The sequence below is a fragment of the Botryllus schlosseri genome, chromosome 16, assembly GCF_051294905.1.
Source record: "Botryllus schlosseri isolate E-star chromosome 16, Bs_hap1, whole genome shotgun sequence".
In the NCBI taxonomy this organism is placed as follows: domain Eukaryota; kingdom Metazoa; phylum Chordata; class Ascidiacea; order Stolidobranchia; family Styelidae; genus Botryllus; species Botryllus schlosseri.
The window spans coordinates 21,286,314-21,300,271 of NC_137251.1; the positions used below are offsets into that span (position 1 = coordinate 21,286,314).

Genomic DNA, 13,958 nt, shown 5'->3' on the forward strand with positions numbered 1-13,958 from the left:
TCCCGAGGACCAATCTGGTTTTAATATACTCCAATGATCATCAACGTTGATATAAAAGTAAATTCAAACAATTCCAAGTCCGACACGATGTCCAACTATCACTTTGAATATTCCCTATCAATACGCGTAAATTGCGATTACCAGCCGCGCCTATGTGCCTTATTCAAAGTTCATTTAGCAATACCCTGGACAGTTTCCCGAGGACCAATCTGGTTTTAATATACTCCAATGATCATCAACGTTGATATAAAAGTAAATTCAAACAATTCCAGGTCCGACACGATGTCCAACTATCACTTTGAATATTCCCTATCAATACGCGTAAATTGCGATTACCAGCCGCGCCTATGTGCCTTTTTCAAAGTTCATTTAGCAATACCCTGGACAGTTTCCCGAGGACCAATCTGGTTTTAATATACTCCAATGATCATCAACGTTGATATAAAAGTAAATTCAAACAATTCCAAGTCCGACACGATGTCCAACTATCACTTTGAATATTCCCTATCAATACGCGTAAATTGCGATTATCAGCCGCGCCTATGTGCCTTATTCAAAGTTCATTTAGCAATACCCTGGACAGTTTCCCGAGGACCAATCTGGTTTTAATATACTCCAATGATCATCAACGTTGATATAAAAGTAAATTCAAACAATTCCAGGTCCGACACGATGTCCAACTATCACTTTGAATATTCCCTATCAATACGCGTAAATTGCGATTACCAGCCGCGCCTATGTGCCTTTTTCAAAGTTCATTTAGCAATACCCTGGACAGTTTCCCGAGGACCAATCTGGTTTTAATATACTCCTATGATCATAAACGTTGATATAAAGTAAATTCAAACAATTCTAGGTCCGACAGGACTAGGAGTTGTCTATGGAATCGGACACCCACCAAGGCCTAAGCGATGTAAAGAGGAGGCTTGCACACTGAATGAAAGTAAAGAAGATAGTATAGAAAAAGGAAGCGACAAGAAATAGGGCGTTATAGTAGTAATTGCTTGTATTTCGACTTGAATGTGGACTTGTTCGTCGACTGCCGGATGGCCGGCGGGATACTGTTCCACACATCAGGTCCGGCATATTTGATAGAGCGATGATCTTTTCGGTCGATCATATGATATTTGGACGACGTGGACGCGCGTGTGTTGTACTTGTGCGCTTTTGATTCAGAGGTAAAGAAGTCATTGAAGTATTCGGGGCAACGACCGCAGTGAAACTGATACATAAACTTGGAGATTTCTAGTTTCCGCACATCTCTATGCATATTAACCATGTTACCTTTACGCTACTTCAATATACAAATTTTATAAATATAAATACCATTATACACATATAATTGAATAGTATATATTCATATTGAAATGAACCCGAATATTTTCATTTTAATATCAATCCTACTTATTTTATCGTATATTGAAGTTCTGTACCGCCAAGAAGCTCTTCAAATATTACACATACAAAAATGATTCTTTCTAATACACTAGCGAATAGGCTTTTCCAAGTACAGCACTAAAAGTAATATACCTGCTCGTGTTGCCAATCTAAAATCACACTCGTGGTTCGAGTGAAGTCATTTATGTTTCACTTTCTGTGCTGTTCAGCATTTGAAACCTTTCAATATGCATGGGTCGCGACTAGCGAGGTCGGGCTATCGCGACATCAATAAAAAAATACTATTAGTAAGGGAAACTTATGGAAATCTGTGAACTATATTGTTACCAATAAATTTCCTCACCAATATGTTTGTTAAGGTGTGTACCGTGTAGTAACAAGTGTTAAAATCTTGAAGTTCAAGTCTTGTGGGAACCCCCCTCCCTAACCACTCCCACTTTTATATTTATGCGCAAAATAGCTCTTATTTTGGGCAGTGGTTCCCAAACTTTTTTGAGCTACCGCCCCCCTGGGCAACGAATAAAGTACCAGCGTGTCCCGACCCACCCACCGCCACCGCACATCTAAATCATTAGGCGAAAGTTGTTCTGCACATATTACAATAATAAACAATAAGACATATGAAGATGTCGCATATGTTATCATCCTCATCAATATATTTGGTTAGATGTTTTATATATAAGAACAATCTGAAATCTCCACGTCCGGCTATGTTAAGTAGGTATCTGCTGTGAGTCAAAAGTTTTGTCAAGGCACTGTAAGTACGTTCTAATAAATATAAGCCAGGAGGGGCAATCAGGAAAAATTTAACCCGACTTTAGGGAGAGTATTTATACATGATTCAATTGTGTATCCAGAACGATTGATAGTAAGAGCTATTGAACTTTGATGTGCGCGCATGCGGTCGGCGGGTCGTAGTTTGCTCAAACCTGCCTATAGGATCACAATTGGAGAAAGAAGTTGATTTATACAATTCGAGGCCCGACACGATGTTTAAATAATAATTTGAAATAAACCTATCGTTACGCGTGAGTTGCGTTAATGAGTACTGGCAATTCATCATTTTAAAAGGTCAATCAGTGCCGGCATCCAAGACCTTTCCAGAGATCTACTTATCACTTATGATGGCACAATATGCATTCGGAAGGAAGTATGGATTAATTCAAGTTTCAGTGAGTATTCTGGATCACTCTGACGACATAACGCTCCAACAATGGAACGCTTTACATCTGTTATGTTTTTGACGGGATCTGTCAATCGTGGGTTGTTTGATCAGGACGAATATTGTTCCATTCCAATTATATTCGATATTAAAGTGATGGTCTGGATATAAAAAATTGTCCATATGAAGACGAATCCCAAAAGATCTGAAAAGTCATTCAGGTTGGTCGTAATTTTAATCTAGTGTCCCCGTATGGGGGTTGGTTAAGGCAATTCTATTTTCATTTCAGTCTCACAAAATCCGACAAAACATCCAGCAGGTCTCCTAGTCGTTTTGCTCAAGCTTTACGAAAGGAAGGCCTTGATGTACCAGATAAATATGGTTTCCTAACAAAACATGCCAGAGTATTCAGGGATTGCTTTAAGCTGCACTCTAAATATACTGATGCTTTGAGACTGAAGCTTAGCCGCGAATGGTCAATCGACGCCATTTTCCGTGATTCCGTAACGAAGGCTTATCCTTATTGTCACTGCGATTCTCCGTATAATGGCGAACTGATTGTACAATGTGAGAATTGTGATGAGTGGTTGCATCCTGCTTGCGTTCTACCGAAAGATAGCAAATTTATCAGTTAAGAAACAGTGGAACAGATGTCACCTAATATGTACAGAGAACGATCTGAAATTTAATGATGATTGGGAAATTGCGCGTCACCAGAATCGCGGCAACATCAAAAGCAATAGCTCGTACGATAGTAGTTTCCAAGGTCCAAATGTACTCGCGCAAAAAACGGACACGGCGCCGAGAAGGAATGACACGTGCAACATCGCAGAGTTACCATGTACTAGTCCCAAGTCGACCACGAATTTCGAAGTACAATTTTCGAAACCAGCCAATGACGTTACTGATAGCGTCGCGGAAAAGGGCTCTGCCTCACTAAATCCGACAGTTCCGTGGACTCGCAACACAACCGAAAACAGTAGCACGTACGATTGTAGCTACCAAGGCACCAATAAACCTGAACAAAAAACGGACACGCCGTCGCGAAGGATCAACACGCTCAACACCGACGAAGTACCACCCAATAGCCAACAGTCAACACATTCGGACGTGCGATTTTCGCCACGAACCGAAGACAATGAAAGGAAGGACCCTGGCTCACCGTGCCTGGAAGTTCCGTGGATTCGTACCAGCACTCTCCAGGCAGCAGGCCATTTCCAAACCGAAATTACACCACAGCGATCGAGTGCAGTAGAAATCCAGGAGAGGTTCCACATCCCTGTCGGAGATTGGCAAATGCTTATCAAGAACAGGCATGATCATCAATTCGCCAAGGAATCTGGATATGTAACTTATTTCTCTCAAAGAGTTACCGAAATTTACGATTGTTGCGTTCCGTGCATCCGAAAAAACTATCTTCGGCGACCGGAAGATGTTATGGAATTAAATAATTGGTCTGCTAATTACTATGAAGGACATGTAGCTATATACTGCGCTCACAAAACCTGCTGTGGCTGTGAAGTTGTCGGGGAGATACTAATTTATTCGTCATTGAATGACGTAGATTGTCGGCTAATCATGAGTGGTAATAGGAATCATGATAAATCGTGCGTTCGGAGTCGACGAGTCGGCAAACAACTCGGCGAAAAATTGGCTTATGACTTGGCATCAAATTCGGCATCGAAGGTTTTTAGGAATCTCTACGGATCTTTGAGTGACACTGAGAGGATTCATGGATCTCATTCTTTTGTCCCAACGCAAGGAGTGTTGCGCAATATGAAATACAAATTAAACTTAACAGAGACTTTCTGCAAAAACTGGATGGTGAACATGGACCTTTTACAAATTCGTTATCGCAACGAAGGATCTCATTTCATTCGATTTTGGTCCGGAAAGCCTCGACAAGCGACACTCCTTAGTGAAAATCAAATAAAAATATACCAAGACATTGCACCTTACGATTCATTATATCTTGATGCAACCGGCGGCATTACTCAAAATAAGGAAGACGATGAGGGTAAATTCTAGATTTATACCATGCTGGTAAGGAATCCCTATCCAGGAGGGCCAACGATGCCGATCGTATCGCACATAACTCCCTTGCATGATACAGGGACAATTAGTCGATTTCTCAATCGATTTATTCAATATACGTGTAAAAATTCATTACCAGTCTTTCCGGCCATGTTGATAATTGACGGGAGTAAAGTATTGTGGAATGCTGCATTATCTCAGTTCTGCTCCGAAACAAGATGGCAATATTACGAACGGTGTTTCCGCATCGTTACCGGAGTTGCATCGGCAGAGGATTTCAGGAAGACAATTGTACACAACTGCTTTAGTCATTCCATGAAAGCAGCAAAAATCCTCTGTCGTAAGCATTATGACGCAAAACTGTGCTTCACGGCGATGTGCTGGATTCATAGTCTCTTTGTCTGCAAGACACTCAGCGAGTTGGATAACATGGTTCATAGCATTTTTGAGGTGTTGCTCTGCCCATATTTGGAGGATTCTGTTCAAAATCATTTTAACATCCTGCACAAACACCATGGAGCTATCTGCTCCAGCTCGTGCTTGCAAGTAGGTCCACCTAATGAGGCAGAATGCGCATCGGATGTAGATGACACAATATTTCAACTCGGTCTGAAAACCATTGATTACAGGCAAGAAAGCAGATCGCCGTTTTTCATAAGATATCATACCCTAATGAAAAAGCATTCCGCACACCAAAAGTCGTTACAGGACCAAAATGCTTTCACTTCTTCAGGCAAAAACCCATACTTCTCGCCTAGTTTTTGTGAGACGATTGTAAAAACGGTACTCAGCAGAATCGCCGCAACATCAAATCTGATGATCGGGGATTTGGGCCGCCATGGGGAGGAGATCGGAAATAAGTCAGGCCCGTACATTGCGGCTACTGCTCGCTACATCAAATTGTCGTCGCGAGAGGGTATTAATACAATGTACAAAAACAATACAACACAGGGAGTGATCGAACAACATTTCAAAATGCTCAAAAATACGTATTTGAATTGCAAAAGTGCAAGGCTGGATAAATTTGTTGAAATTTATCAAAGAGAGGTTCACCGCTCGGAGGAGATATTTGCGGACTATATCCATCACAATGGACGACCATCTCGCAAACGAAAGCAAAACGATTCGCACCACATGGCTGCTTCGAAGTCGAAAAATATGTTTCTGGAGGGCAAATTCAAAAAGAGAACCCAAAACCGAAAATCTATATACGGAAAAATGAGTACAAAAACTGAAGTCAAATTTCGTGGCCAAAGCAAGCAAATGGATGGAACTCCTGACTCTGCTCACACTTCTTCTGAAAATGGTTTACCTGGCGCGTTCAAATTTACAGGTCAGTCATATTTACTTTAGGAAGCGAGTTACACACCACGTTTACATCACCGAGTTAAGCATTAATTGTACAAATTGTAGATATCAATGAGCTCTGGCGTTCGACTCATAAAAGCAGACCCGAGTCGGTAGTAAATGGTCAAACCATCAACACGAAGTCCATGCTCACACTAAAGAGTCACGGATGGCTGGATGATCAGGTTTTAAATGCTGACAGCAAGCTAATTAGTAGCTGTTGTCATCGGATACTCATTGACATGTTATTTGCACATTTCTCACAGATCATGGACTCCACCATGTCGATTTTTACATCCACCCTCGCAAATGTGAGTACAATTATATTATACCTAGCAAGTTCAAAACTGCATAAGTGCATATGCACATTTGTTCCGCAGGGTTGCTACCAATCTGTGTCGTGTCAATACGCAACTGAATGGTGGTTCAGAGGCCAATTTCAAGCATGTCATCACAAGTCTTTGGTATGTGGTGATTGGAGTATCACGTATAAAATGCTGTAAATGACATAATGCGATTCTGTCTGTATGCTGCAGATCGATCGCATGTTGAAACGTCCACGTCCATTGATCACGTCACTCCATGTCCATGGCAGTGGTGTATGGGAGGGGTATGCGACGGATGCGGCCGCATCCCCAAATGTTTGGAATTTTTTGCAAATATAGTTTCACTATAACTTCAAAAGAATACTCTAATCTGCTTTCTTACTATATTACATTAGCATTCACAGAAAATTGTACAATATAAGTGGAGTAGGTATATATTTATAGTAACAGGTATATTTTTTCAAGGCAATACATTCATTGCAGTATATGTCATTAATTCAAGGACTCTTCGTATGCCCTTTATCGAGTTATACGCCAACGGCACCATGACAAGCGTATGAGCCGAGCATCAAAATTTCTATTATGACCATATCCGCTATGTAATGGATGGACATTGGGCAATCTTCCCCCAGATTAGCTTGGAACTCGCATAGTTGGCTTTCCCAGATCTTCAGAAATGGTTTCCACATATTTATGATCTTGGTTTCTGCATATTATGACCGTATCACTGTCCGCTATGTCATCGATCGAGATTGGCCAATCTTCTGTCAAATTAGCCTGGAACGCGCATAGTTGGCCTTTCCTCTCTTTAGAAATGTTTTCCACATATTCATGATCCTGGTTTCTGCATACCGGATATTATGACCGTATCACTGTCCGCTATGTCATCGATGGACATTGGGCAATCTTCTGTCAAATTAGCCTGGAACATGCATGGTTGGCCTTTCCTCTCCTTAGAATTGTTTTCTACATCTTTATGATCCTGGTTTCAGCATATTATGACCGTATCACTGTCCGCTATGTCACCGAACCGATGGACATTCGGCAATCCTCTATCAGATTAGCCCGGAACTCGAATGGATGGCGTTCCCCTCTTCAGACATCTTTTCCACTTAGGATGGCGTTTCCCTCTTCAGACACCTTTTCCACTTAGATCCTAGTTTCAGCATATTATGGCCGTATCAAAGTCCGCTATGTCATCGATGGACCATCTGCACCAAATTCTCCATCTTCTTATGGCCGTAAAGTCAATATTTTCCACTTCTTCTTCTATGGCATAAGATATTCATATTTCTAATTCATACAAACTGTTATGAGATAATAATGATTGACACCAGACTTGCAATCTTGAATAGAATCAATTCTAGATTTGTTCAGCCCCACGTAGTAATAGAAAACGTTACCGGTACGGTACGTGTACCTGCATTTTTCTTTGAAACAATTACTGTACCTACATTTTCTTGCAAAGCAATAAGTTTAAAAACGTAAAGGAAGTTTACTTCATGGATTTCCTAAGTATGCAGCATTTAGGTTGCTAAATTTCTTATTGCTCATCAAAGATTTTTGGTCATCGCCAAAAATAACACAACCTGAACACCACTGTGATGCTAATAGCACATCTGCAGAAATATGATGACCGCGTGAATCATTGTGAATGTACATGGATAACATGATTTTTTTCAGTCTATAAAATTTGGTAATAACTGGAATATGTGTTGCCAGATTTCAAAATTCTCAGAAAAACCGGTTGCCAGCTCATAATATTTGGAGCTGGTCAACAAAAAGGATCCTGTTCCGGCAAATAGACATCCAAATGCCTACATTCTAACGATAAACCCAAAATTCATATTCACCCCTCTGCGACCCCAAGGGCAGATCCACTCCTTGCTACAAGTCGAAATGACTATCCCAACATTACCCCAAAAAATATTTCAGTCTTCGGAACACAATAGGGGACCCAGCAGAACCTTTTGAAAATGAATAGTTTTCTAAGAAATAGATGAACATGATGATATTATAACGGATATTTAAAAAATCATTTTCACCCCTCTGCGGCCCCAAGGGCAGAACTACTCTTTGCTACAAGTCGAAATGACTATCCCAACATTACCCCAAAAATATTTCAGCCTTCGGAACACAATAGGGGACCCAGCAGAATGTTTTGAAAATGGATATTTTTTCAAGAAATAAGGATGCCCGTGATGATATTACAACGGATATTTAAATAATCATTTTCACCCCTCTGCGACCCCAAGGGCAGATCCACTTCTTGCTACACGTCGAAAAGACTATCCCAACATTACTCCAAAAATATTTCAGCCTTCGGAACACAATAGGGGACCGAGCAGAACGTTTTGAAAATGAATATGATGAAGCAATAAATTTGAAGAAACTTATAAGTTCTTTGTTGTCTCCTCAACCTGCCGACCATTCCTGAATCTACGATCACATGTTTAGGGGCCGTACTGAGTCAATCGCATACTGTTCGTCAGTGCATCAGTGGTTTCGGGACACGACGAAACAGAAAACGACGGAAGCAGTAGTCCATGTGTGACAATGAGCGTTCTACAACGATTAGGAACTCTTGAATTAAATGACGTCACAATTGGAAAACACGATGTTCAACTTTCACACACATGGTGCATGACAATAGTGGAGTGGCTTAAAAATTGCAAAGATCGCTCGCCACATAGATTCCATAAAGATTCACATTACTATTCGCCCCTGTTTGATGTCGTTAGATGGGTTTATGACAAATGTGCGTCAGTAGTCCACTACCACCATCCTAAAGCACGACGCAGTGGATTCAGCCTCGAAATCACAGATCTTTACCACGAAAGTTATATCAGGCTAAAATGCGTACATCTTTCTTGCTGTGGATGTGGGTTCCATGGAACCATCGACAACTTTATTAAACTGGAAAATGGAGTTTGCGAACTTGGTTTGAGTGGTACACGCGACCACAAAACAACATGCATTCGTTCGCGGCCCGTTCGAGGGCCGCAAATCGAATTACTAAGAGAACGCCTTGAGGATAGATCGCCAAAAAACTTCATAGGGATTTAAGGCAGAGGTCTTAAACTCAAATGTTCTCGCGGGCCAATTTCCTATTTTTTGATGGCGTCGCGGGCCGCAGCATCGATCATAGGGAAATTCGATGTATTTCCAAGTAGGCCTTATTTGACGGGACCTTGCAGACCGGCATTCCACAAATATTGTGACAATGTGATTTACTGTTGTGAATTCACGCCTGGCACGAAAAAAAATCACATTTTAATATATTTGAATAAAATTGTTGGTGTACTTGGCATATTTGCTGTATATTTAGTCGTAGACACCAAACACAGTAGGCTACAAATGAATCAGGACATCGTAAAGCTGTCGCGTTAAAATTTTGCAGCTAGCGGAAATCTCACGTGTCACAATTATAGGTAGAATATTTTTAGAATTTTACAAAGATTGATCTGATATCAGAGCATTGTAGCAGTAGGCCTACAGCCTAATCGGGGTTTCGGGCATGCATATTGCATACTCCTGATAACTAGGCTATTGATCAATCCATTACCAAAGTCAAATTAAATCAGCGTTAGATTTACCTTCCAATATTGGAACAGATCTATACAAACTTGAATATAATGATTACTGTGCCATAGCAATAGAAATGTCAAATTGGCGAACAATCCATTGGTGTTACAGGCTTACATCCGTGAAGGCTACGACTACTCCATACTTGCCACATTTAAATGGCGACGATAACAAGGATAAAGATACCCAAGATGACACAGGATGTAACTAACTATACAGTAAGAGGACAACATAATGCCAATGTTTGCCATACCGAGCTGCTTAGATATCTAAATACGCAACTCAAGCTAAGACCTTTTGATAACCATTCCCCATACCAGTTTGATAGTTTGGTGCGTCGGTGGTTGTACTAAGTCCAGGGGTTCTGAGTCACAATAATTCCTTCTCTGATTATAACGTTTGACCCGACTCAACTCAAGTCATTTTTATTTTATCACACATTGCGTCCGGGATCGAGTAATTCTACAAACATTCGCGCCGAAGTCCAAATCTCAATTTTCAGTCACGATTCATCAGCGGGTCATGTTTTACCATCATAAACAAGTAGTGTAACGTAGTAATTGCTCTTCTACTGCGTGGTAACTTTTGAAAATGATGTAATAGTTAAGTTTGATGAGTAGTTTCAGGCTTCTGGAGTAGTTATAGAACAAATTTCCAGTTCTCAAATAAAAAAAATATATATTTTGCAGTTAAATATTGTCGAATACTTGAAAATTCGAAATGCCGTCGCGGGCCGCACAAAATGGTCTCGCGGGCCGCGTGTATGAGACCTCTGATTCAAGGGGTCAATTGTCAGAAACTGAGAGAATTTGTGGCTCGCATACATATATCACATCTGCATCTGTTCTCAAACAGGTAGAGAGTAGTATTGGACTGCCTCAGAACTAGACACATGTTGTCTTCCAAAATCTTAATATTCCGGCCGAGGATTATAAAAACGACGGTTCTAACTTTTTGCGTCACTGGGAAGGATTTCCCGAACCAGGGGCAACGCTATTCAGCGAAGCGCAGTTGGAACTATTCGCAGACTTATGTCGGAAGGGCGGAGTTTATTTTGACGGCACATCAAGTGTAATTCGCTCTCGCTGCGGCCACCCTGCATGCCAAATTTATCCATTGCTTGTGCGATATCCATATGAGGGTTATCCTGGATTGCATGTTGCTACTTTTGTAACAGCACCACACGCGACTATAAGTATTGTAACATTTTTACTGCGTTTCAAGGATGCTGCTCCCTCAAAAGCGAATCCTGGACTATTTTTGATCGATGGGGCTCTTACTCTGTGGAATTCAGTGGTATGGCTGTATTGCAGGGAAACCAGGTTACCATATACCGAGCGAGATAGTGTAATGGCGATGTGTCCGGCTTCTTGATCGGTATCCTCCTATCAAGACAAAACATTCCAGAAGTGGTTATCGTGCTATCGACGTCTACAAGAACACAAAAGTATTGACAGATCACGCGACTTGACGTCTGAAGAATAATAATCTGACGATTTCGGCAATTATGGAGATTTTTTCTACAATGTTGCGTCGCTGGAAAGAAAACAGGAGCTCAAGTCGCCTTTTATTTACGATATGAGAAAATGATCAACGAACTCAAGCACAGTAAATCATACAGAAACGGAAATTGCAAAGAAAAATTATCCGAGGAAAATGCATACTTCTCCGACATTGTTATGGAAAATTGATGTCGAAACTCGCAGAAACATCCCGCCTTTTACTTGGTGATTTATCGCGACATGTCTTTGAAAATTCTGTCACTGCTTTTTATGCAAAATATTCCAATTTCTACAACAATCTCGAAAAGCAAAGTAATGATAAGGTAATACAGTGTATATGTAAAAACAATCGAACCCAAGGAATAATTGAGGAACATTTTTTCCAATTGAAAAATATTTACTTTGAACATACCACATCGAAATGCTCATTGGATAAATTTATTCTAACATGTCGCAACGAAGTGTCAAGGTCTTGTGAGAGATGTTGCGATACAGTTTTCCATAAAAAGTATAAACGGTAAATCAAACAAAACGCAAAAAAAGTTTCAGGGATCGTCTTCATCGGAAGCTAAAACTTCCGATCCAAATCACCAACTCATCAAATAAGTATTCAAGAAACGAAACAAGATAGGGAAAGTGTTGCAGCAGGTAGACAACAGCAGCTGCGGGGTTTGCATTTGCCTTGTCGCCGGGTGATATGCTCCGCAGGAACCGTCAAATACCCATTGGACCAAACACATTTCCACTATTGGATTCTTTTTTAAATATCCGTTATAACATCATTACGTGCATCCCTATTTCTTGAAAATATATCCATTTCCAAAAGATTCTGCCGGGTCCCCATTTGTGTTCCGAAGGCTGAAATATTTTTGGGGTAATATTAGGATAGTCATTTCGACTTGTAACAAGGAATAGTTCTGCCCTTGTGGCCGCATAGGGGTGAATATGATATTTTGAATATCCGTTATGATATCAATATGTGCATCCCTCTTACTTGAAAAAATATTCATTTTCAAAAGATTCTGCTGGGTCCCCTATTGTGTTCCGAAGGCTGAAATATTTTTGGAGTAATGTTGGGATAGTCTTTTCGACGTGTAGCAAGGAGGGGATCTGCCCTTGGGGTCGCAGAGGGGTGAATATGATATTTTAAATATCCGTTATGATATCAATATGTACATCTCTTTTACTTTAAAAAATATCCATTTTCAAAAGATTCTGCTGGGTCCCCTATTGTGTTCCGAAGGCTGAAATATTTTTGGAGTAATGTTGGGATAGTCTTTTCGACGTGTAGCAAGGAGGGGATCTGCCCTTGGGATCGCAGAGGGGTGAATATGATATTTTAAATATCCGATATGATATTTTAAATATCCGTTATGATATCAATATGTACATCTCTCTTACTTGAAAAAATATCCATTTTCAAAAGATTCTGCTGGGTCCCCTATTGTGTTCCGAAGATTGAAATATCTTTTGAGGTAAGATTGGCATAGTCATTTCGACTTGTAGCAAGGAGTAGTTCTGCCCTTGAGGCCGCAGAGGGGTGAAAATGATTATTCAAATATCCGTTATAATATCATCATGTTCATATCGATTTCTTAGAAAAATATTCATTTTCAAAAGATTCTGCTGGGTCCCCTATTGCGTTCGGAAGACTGAATTATCTTTTGGCGTAATGTTGGGATAGTCATTTGGACTAGTAGCAAGGAGGGGATCTGCCCTTGGGGTCGCAGAGGGGTGAATATGAATTTTTAAATATCCGTTATAATATCATTACGGGCATCCCTATTTCTTCGAAAAATATCCATTTTCAAAAGATTCTGCTGGGTCCCCTATTGTGTTCCGAAGGCTGAAATATTTTTGGGGTAATGTTGGGATAGTCATTCCGACTTGTAGCAAAGAGTAGTTCTGCCCTTGGGGCCGCAGAGGGGTGAAAATGATTTTTAAAATATCCGTTATAATATCATCATGTTCATCTATTTCTTAGAAAACTATTCATTTTCAAAAGGTTCTGCTGGGTCCCTTATTGTGTTCCGAAGACTGAAATATCTTTTGGGGTAATGTTGGGTTAGTCATTTGGACTAGTAGCAAGAAGGGGATCTGCCCTTGGGGTCGCAGAGGGGTGAATATGATATTTTAAATATCCGTTATGATATCAATATGTACATCTCTCTTACTTAAAAAAATATCCATTTTCAAAAGATTCTGCTGGGTCCCCTATTGTGTTCCGAAGGCTGAAATATTTTTGGAGTAATGTTGGGATAGTCTTTTCGACGTGTAGCAAGAAGTGGATCTGCCTTTGGGGCCGCAGAGGGGTGAAAATGATTATTTAAATATCCGTTATAATATTATCATGTTCATATCTATTTCTTAGAAAAATATTCATTTTCAAAAGATTCTGCTGGGTCCCCTATTGTGTTCCGAAGGCTGAAATATTTTTGGGGTAATGTTGGGATAGTCATTCCGACTTGTAGCAAAGAGTAGTTCTGCCCTTGGGGCCGCAGAGGGGTGAAAATGATTTTTAAAATATCCGTTATAATATCATCATGTTCATCTATTTCTTAAAAAATATTCATTTTGAAAAGGTTCTGCTGGGTCCCCTATTGC

At 40.3% G+C, this 13,958-nt stretch overlaps 1 protein-coding gene and 1 long non-coding RNA gene across 2 annotated transcripts in view; both read left to right on the forward strand.

The window, feature by feature from the left end:
* Positions 1-13,958, forward strand: part of LOC145459361 (calreticulin-like) — a 283,057-nt gene that overhangs the window by 194,442 nt on the left and 74,657 nt on the right. The gene's annotated exons all lie outside the window — the stretch shown is intronic.
* LOC145458276 (uncharacterized) lies at positions 5,969-6,486 on the forward strand. The gene is made up of 3 exons (XR_013921102.1): positions 5,969-6,126; positions 6,208-6,252; positions 6,322-6,486. It is a non-coding gene; the product is annotated as an uncharacterized LOC145458276 (long non-coding RNA).